This window comes from Stylophora pistillata, chromosome 13, assembly GCF_964205215.1.
Source record: "Stylophora pistillata chromosome 13, jaStyPist1.2, whole genome shotgun sequence".
Classification (NCBI taxonomy): Eukaryota; Metazoa; Cnidaria; class Anthozoa; order Scleractinia; family Pocilloporidae; genus Stylophora; species Stylophora pistillata.
The window spans coordinates 7,335,175-7,342,392 of record NC_142531.1 but is presented as its reverse complement, the minus strand read 5'-3'; the positions used below and the strand labels follow the sequence as shown (position 1 = coordinate 7,342,392).

Genomic DNA, 7,218 nt, shown 5'->3' with positions numbered 1-7,218 from the left:
TGTCACGTAAAGCCTCGTTTTGCTTGAGCGACATGATTGGCTCTCCGAAGGAGTATAAATAAGTCGCGTCCAAATTCGAATCACACTAACGAAGGTAACATGGCAGCTGGCTTTGTTTACTGGATAGCTGAAGAAAAATTGCAGGAAATATATAAAGTTTTTCAGCTATTTAAAGATCACGACGGCTGGAAAGGTTAGATAGCTTGCGTTTTAATCCTCGGTAATGTTCTAGGAAAGGATGTCTGCGATGGAACTGCATACATAAGTCTACGTCTATACAAATGAATAAAGGCTGATAATTTCGAAAGAAACTGTTTGGGGTTGCGTCGGTGGGAGTAACGAAATAATTTGGATATATCAACAAAGTTGAAATGGTAAATTGGCCACCGTAACGATTACAAAAGCTGACGTTTCGAGCGTTAGCCCTTCGTTGGAGCGACGAAGGGCTAACGCTCGAAACGTCAGCTTTTGTAATCGTTACGGTGGCCAATTTACCATTTCAACTTTGTTGATATATCCAAATTACTACGTCTATACAGCTTGAAACACATGAAACGTTTGTCTGATCTGTTTTACACATTATTCTAATCAAAAACTCGCTCCAAATCTCTTAATATATCAGCACAATAGAAGATCGAAGGTTATTCAATCGACTTTTACAATGAGAAAGAACCTAGCATGTAGACTGGAACTCTTATATATATAAGTCAAAATAAACGTGACACCGCTGTACTTTCTTATTTCAAATCTAAGCTTAAACATGCATTTTAGGTAAATATGCATTGTCAAGTGGAAGTAAGTTTTTATTCTCACCTAGTTTTTTTGTTTTTTTTACTCTTTTATCATGTTTAGTTTTTTATTTAATTGTAATTTATTTGTGGAATTTGCAGGGCCTTACTGAAGAGCGCCTTTTGGTGAAGTGGGCTCCCTGTTAAAATATTGTTATTATTATTTATTATTATTTATTATTACAAATGGTATCATTTGCATTCGAGGAGTTTACCATTAATAGTATGAGGCGATTTTCAAAATTTTCAGATGATACCCAAGCCTCAACTTATCTTGCCTTTGGATGTCAAAGCTACGACTTCACAACAAATCCTTTCTCGAAACAAGTAAAATGGCAAAGCCCAACAGAATTTATCATAAACCTCTATAGGGAACATAGCACAAAAAAGCCATTCTGTGATTCCATCTTTGATCTGAAAGAACAGCTGATAGCTCTTCAGCTGGTTATGGCACATCTCAACAAAGAGGTACAAAAAGTTCTCTCTGTCCTAAAGAAGGACGGCAAGATTAACAATTTATAATAAAAAAACTTAACACGTCCCTTTATTCCAGTGAGGTAATTACTAGTCAACCTTTTAGATACTCCTTACTCTTCATTTTAGCGATCTCTAAATTAATTTTAACTTTCCACTCTGCCTTAACCCCTTAAGTCCCAGAAGTGATTATCATGTAATTTCTCCCTTATCCAGCAAATAGGTAATGGGAATACTCAAACTTATCAGGTAGAAGTTGTCCTCTCGATATAACACCAAATTCTTACAAGTAATTTACAAGGAAATATGCAGCAGCAAAAGGGGAGAATTAACACTCAGATCTTGAGAGTTAAAGTGTTTAAGATACTTAGGCTCTGTTTTTTTTTTTTTCAGAAGAGTTCATACATGATTTACTCAGTTGATAAAACCAAATTATTGCAAAGCTTGCTACACTGTAATTTTAGATTTTCCTTCCCAATATATGAAAAGCCTCCTGAAATCAAGGACACTCTAGAGGTTTTGCATACAAAATAATATCTAATAAAAGACAATTCTGTTTCTAAAGATTTGTACATTGTACAGGTGGAAGAACAATAGGACATGCAGTCCCCTACTAGGTTTATCCACCTAAACCCAACCCACCCATCCCACCCCGGGGAAGGACATCCATCACACAGTAATCTTGTGCGTGGGAAATTAACGTCTCCTACCCCTCCTGCAGGAGACGGGACCACCATTAATTTTATTCGTCCCTATCTGAGAAGACTAGAATATCTAACCACTTCTTGATGTTATAGAAGGGAAGCATAATTTTTCTCAATTATTTTAAGACCTTGAGTGTTGCTCTGGCCGGGGCTTGAACCCTCGACCTCCCACACAACAGTCCAGCGCTCTATCCATTGAGCTAACTGGGAGGTGGTCAGTGACAGTGGCACCAAGCTTTCGTAACCATCCTGCCAGTCTTAAAAGATCGATATGATGATGATTTGTTGACAGAAATATTGATAATGGCTGTATCTTTTTTCTTTAAGGAAACTGGGGAGTTTGGAGTGAAATTACATGATGTACTTGAAGCCCACAAAGCAATCATGAATTATAAGTTGTCAATGGATGAAGAAAAAAATTCAATTTCTAGGTTATGCACTCCTTATAACAAGTTTTTGTGGCATTGCAATGCTGTGGACTTTGCTGATGTCCTTCAGAGTCAAAACATGTTTAATCACGGACGGTAATGTCAAAGACATGCTTCAAATTTCTCAACAGTTTTTTGTCACTGGAAAGCCAAAGACACAGCTAGAGGTGAGAAATGAAAGAGTTGTTGAGAGGTTACAAACATTATAAGGTCAACATCAAGGTTTTAAATTTGTCAACATGCTAAGTCGGGAAATTCAATACTCTGAAAGCATCAGCTTGTTTAGCAAAAGGCTTTAAAAAATTCTTCTTTGAATTCTTAGTTTATAAATATATTCTTTGTTAAGCTACACACCTTTCCTTTTTTTTTTTCTTTCTTTTTTTTTAACTTAATCTAAATTTTCACTTGGCACCTTTGATTTGTATGGTTTATCCTATATATAGTTAAATAAGGAAGTCTATACTTTATAAGCCCCCAGCTTCTAATCGGCTTCCTTGCTGTTACCTAGCTCTTCAGTTCCTTTGATTTTGAAGTTAATTTAGTTAGAATAGTTCTTTTTATCTTTGATGTATCATAAATTTTGTATTCGGTTAATTTTTTTCTGGTAATGGCAAATAAAAATGAATGAATGAACAAATGAATAATGATAATCATTATGGTAGAAAACATAATTATTAAATGCTTTCGGTATGAAATAATCCTTAACCCTTTAATTTGACCCTTACATGTGTATACCATCTAATTTCTCCTTACAGTATCACCCCCTGAATCACACATTAAGGTCACGAGAATAAAAGAAATAATCACCAACTGAAGATGCTCTTGATTGTTAAACAAATTCTCCTTGTAAGCACCTTAGGAAATGTATAGAGAACAGTATGGAGAATATGCAGGTGAAAAGGATAAGTGGTGGTGACTTTTGTTAGTAGACACTGACTTAAGTTGTCCTTCAGTCATGTAAAAGTATTACTGTAAACTTCAAGAATGAACTGGTTAATTCATTAAATAAATTTGTTAATTCAAACATTGCATGAAACATTTCTCCCAGCAACAAATTCTTCAGCTGATGGTTGGAAACAGAACAGTGCTCTGCTTCACAGAGACAGAAGGTAGGTCACCCTTAAAATCAACTGAGTTTCATCATATCATGAATTTCACAGCACAAGTATTAACTATTGTCTTAACTTGCAATTTTTTTTATATTGCTCCTTTTCGCCTTTCTTTCTAATTCTTCTGTGAACACAGATGGTCAATACTCACTGTCTGAGAAAACAGTTGATACATTCCTGGAGCAAGATGTGCCAGTAGATGTGCTTGATGACCAGTTACTAAAACAATCTCCAGAGCACAGGAACCCTAATCCTCCTCTATCTCATTCATTTTCACAAGAATCGTTCGCGCAGGTAATTTTAAACATCAAGAAACTAGCTTTGAAATTCAGAGAATCCCTTCACTGGCTTCAGAAAATCCATATTTATTTGTTTGGTCCTTTGCATCAATGGGGATGGTCTAGCAGAGTGATTTTGGGGTTGAAATTAGTGGGGTAAAAGAGGTAAAAGAGATTAAAAGAGTCACTGTCAGGCTCTGCAGCTTCTCTTGTGGCTATGTTGCCCAATCATGGAGTGGCATTGGTGTCCACAGAAGCTGCAGGGATGGAAATGGCCAGTGGGTGTGTAAGTTTGGGGTCATTTTCAACATTGGCAAAATATAAGTTATGAACTACTAAGTGAGTATAATTTAACCTCTAGCATATAAAATGTGGATAATTCAATGAAAAATTGAAATCATGAAAAAATGAAATCACTATAATTAATTACCAATTGTTGGAATGCCATGGTCTCAATTTTTACCCACAGTGAAAAATTATGTTAATCACTGTGTATTGTCTGCTAATGAAGAAAGTTTTCTGAGAAAACGTAGTAAAATGCTTCTGAGTTTTTTAACCATGATTAAAACAGAGATTTGTTTTAAATGATCAAAGAAACTGGTGCTATCAGGGAAATCTTCATCCCCTTGGGTAATCTAGTATTTAAAAAAAAAAAAAAAAACAGGAGTAAAGGAACATATATGTTGTACTTTAGTACATACTGTCCCAAACCACCTTCAGCTATTGTTAGTACAAATGAATAAAGGCTGATAGTTTCGAAAGAAACTGTTTGGGGCTGCGTTGGTGGGAGTAACAAAATAATTTGGATATATCAAGAAAGTTGAAATGGTAAATTGGCCACCGTAACGATTACAAAAGCTGACATTTCGAGCATCAGCCCTTCGTCATTTCAACCCTTTACCATTTCAACTTTATTGTTAGTACAGTTTGGTTGAAAGCTGGATTGTTCAGTCCTGAGCTAAATAGCCATCTTCTCAAAGCTGATTTCTCTGAGGGACAGCCTTATCCACATCGGCAACGTTGTTCAGTAGACTCCCGATACCAACAAGAAACATTTTAGAACATGTTTTTTGCCATAGTGCTAAGAAACATTTGTTTGCTAAATATTGGTCTTGAATCCACATAATATGTATTGTATATTTTAATATCTCACAATAAGTTACATTGATTAATTTTATTATTGTTATTATACTTTTAATTAGTTACTACATATATATATATACTTAGATTAGATTAGTATTGTTACAGAAGAAGAGCCTCTTAATTGTTGGAATCTGTAATAAATCAAAATAAATCAAAATAATGATAAATTTAAAAAAAAATTTGAACTAGTGTGAAGTTAGGCATACCCTGTGAGCAGAGCCTTTTCTTCTTTACTTCTTCTTTTCTTCTTTTTAATCGATTCGAGGACAGGTTAGAAAGGCTCTGCTCGCAGGGTAAGTTTAAGGCATGGTCGACTTAACAAGTGATTTGTTTTGTTTAATATTGTACATGTTGTTTTGAAAACAGGATCAATTGCTGAAAGTTTATCTGAGTTACCTCAGGCTTCTGGTGAATTCGAGAGATGAACTAGCTTTGTCTCAGTCCATCAATATCCCTCACAGGGACTTGGCTCATAAACAATTTACAGTATTGAGGAAAGTTGCAAGGGAAAAAAACATGCCTATGTTTCAGGTACCACTCAATTTCAGGTGTTTCATTAAGGAATGGGCACTGAGCAAATTGACCACTTGTAAGGAAGTTTTTGCCCACCTGATTTGACCATTTAGAGGAAAGTTTATCTTATAAAGAAGTTAAGTCCAAATTAAGAGTTTTGCCTGCCTGTGAAAACCAGTTGCTCCCTTGCTGAAAATGTAGATGAAACCCCTGCAATTTTTTTTACAATGAATATTATTATGAAAATTCTACAATTATGAACTGCTATCAGCAAATGACAGTTATCAAAAAAGTTGATGTGAAGACCACACATACATAAAATATTTCTGGCTAAGCCACTTTTAAATAGACACATAAGTTAAATAGGGTGTTGGCCATACATTAGCAAAGTGTTTTCAAAGAGTGGAATCAATCACTATTAGACTAAGAGTGTTGCAATTGTAAGGGTCAAAACTTTCAATTCATTTGGAAAATTCTCCCTTGATGTTTGAGAAGCAATTCGGGCGTGTTTAAAGAGTCTGGAGGGTGAAACACAAGAGGTGGCAGCTCAGTTCTTTTTCAAGCATTTAAATCATGATGTTGAAATTCTTGCATGTATATCATTGCATTCATCATCATCATCAGTTTATGTCGTCATTGAGGACAGGTAACAAAGCAAAAGCTGTAATCTTTCAATCCATATTCCTGGAGTTCTTGGATACTTTCTAAACCAATTTCCTTATTCCAAGAAGTGTCTGTGACAATGTATGCCTCCTATCTGTGGTTTATCCTGCCTTGCTTCTCAATAGATTGGCTCCTTGATAAACAACTGTGAGATTGGATTGAGCTGTATTCTAAAATGTATATAGACTGATCCAGTGTGAAAAAACAATTTTTTTTTCTCATATCATTATCCTTAGCAGTTGGAGGATAATAATATTACACAGTTTTCAACTCTAGTTTTCTTTCCTTCCCATCCCAACAGACAGCTGTCTCCTTTATTCTGAGGATACGATTGGGCGGAAAGAGTTATGCGCCAAGTGATGACAACCCACTTCTCCCATTAACTAAGGTATGTATCAGTATATCAAAATTTATTATTCCCTTTAGTATACCAAATAGAATTTTTATAAATAAATATATTTCAACTGTTAGTAGGTGTCAGGTCATTTTACCACAAGAGAGAATCTTTACTAAGCCAAAGAGTTCTTTGCAGCCCAGTTGGTGTAGACTTTTCTGTCCCGTACTCATGGCTAATGTCTAATAACTTCCTTCATCTGTGGTTTTCAACAATTTCTTTTTTTACAGGGTCTTGGAGAGTTTGTGACCTTTTTCCAAAAGTTACAAACTGTCTGTGAAGAAACAGCAGATGCAAAGTAAGATAGCTGTAGATGCATATTAATTTGTACACTATTTTGATTTAAGAACATGATCGTTTCTGCAAAAGGAAGGTTTTAAAACAAGATCAATTTTTTCTTCTGCCGAACTCTCAGGGATAGAAATTAGAAAACTGTTGCATCTAGATTCTGAGGCGGATCCAGGGGTGGCTCAGGTGGTTCAGTCGAACCCCCTAAATTGTCCCTCAAAATGCTGGAAATCATGTTTCCGAAGACCTAATTTTCAAAATCTCCTGGGGGAGCATGCCCTTGGACAATTAATGAAACCCCCTTGACTAAATCTTGGATGTGCCCCAGAGATTAAGGTTGTTTACATGCTAATCATGGGAAAAATCATATTATTATTAATTTTTGTTGAGCACCTTACATTGGATGGGGTACTTCAGAAAGAAAAGCATGTGCAAA

At 35.5% G+C, this 7,218-nt stretch overlaps 1 pseudogene across 1 annotated transcript in view; it reads left to right on the top strand.

Annotated features, from left to right (window-relative positions):
• The first annotated feature begins 35 nt into the window (after window positions 1-35).
• The window catches only part of LOC111332078 (uncharacterized), a 9,316-nt pseudogene continuing 2,133 nt past the window's right edge, over window positions 36-7,218 (top strand). The window contains exons 1-8 of the transcript XR_015994403.1: window positions 36-193; window positions 1,039-1,256; window positions 2,294-2,561; window positions 3,443-3,503; window positions 3,640-3,797; window positions 5,291-5,455; window positions 6,402-6,488; window positions 6,725-6,792. The product of XR_015994403.1 is annotated as an uncharacterized LOC111332078 (transcript). The remainder of the gene's footprint in view (window positions 194-1,038; window positions 1,257-2,293; window positions 2,562-3,442; window positions 3,504-3,639; window positions 3,798-5,290; window positions 5,456-6,401; window positions 6,489-6,724; window positions 6,793-7,218) is intronic.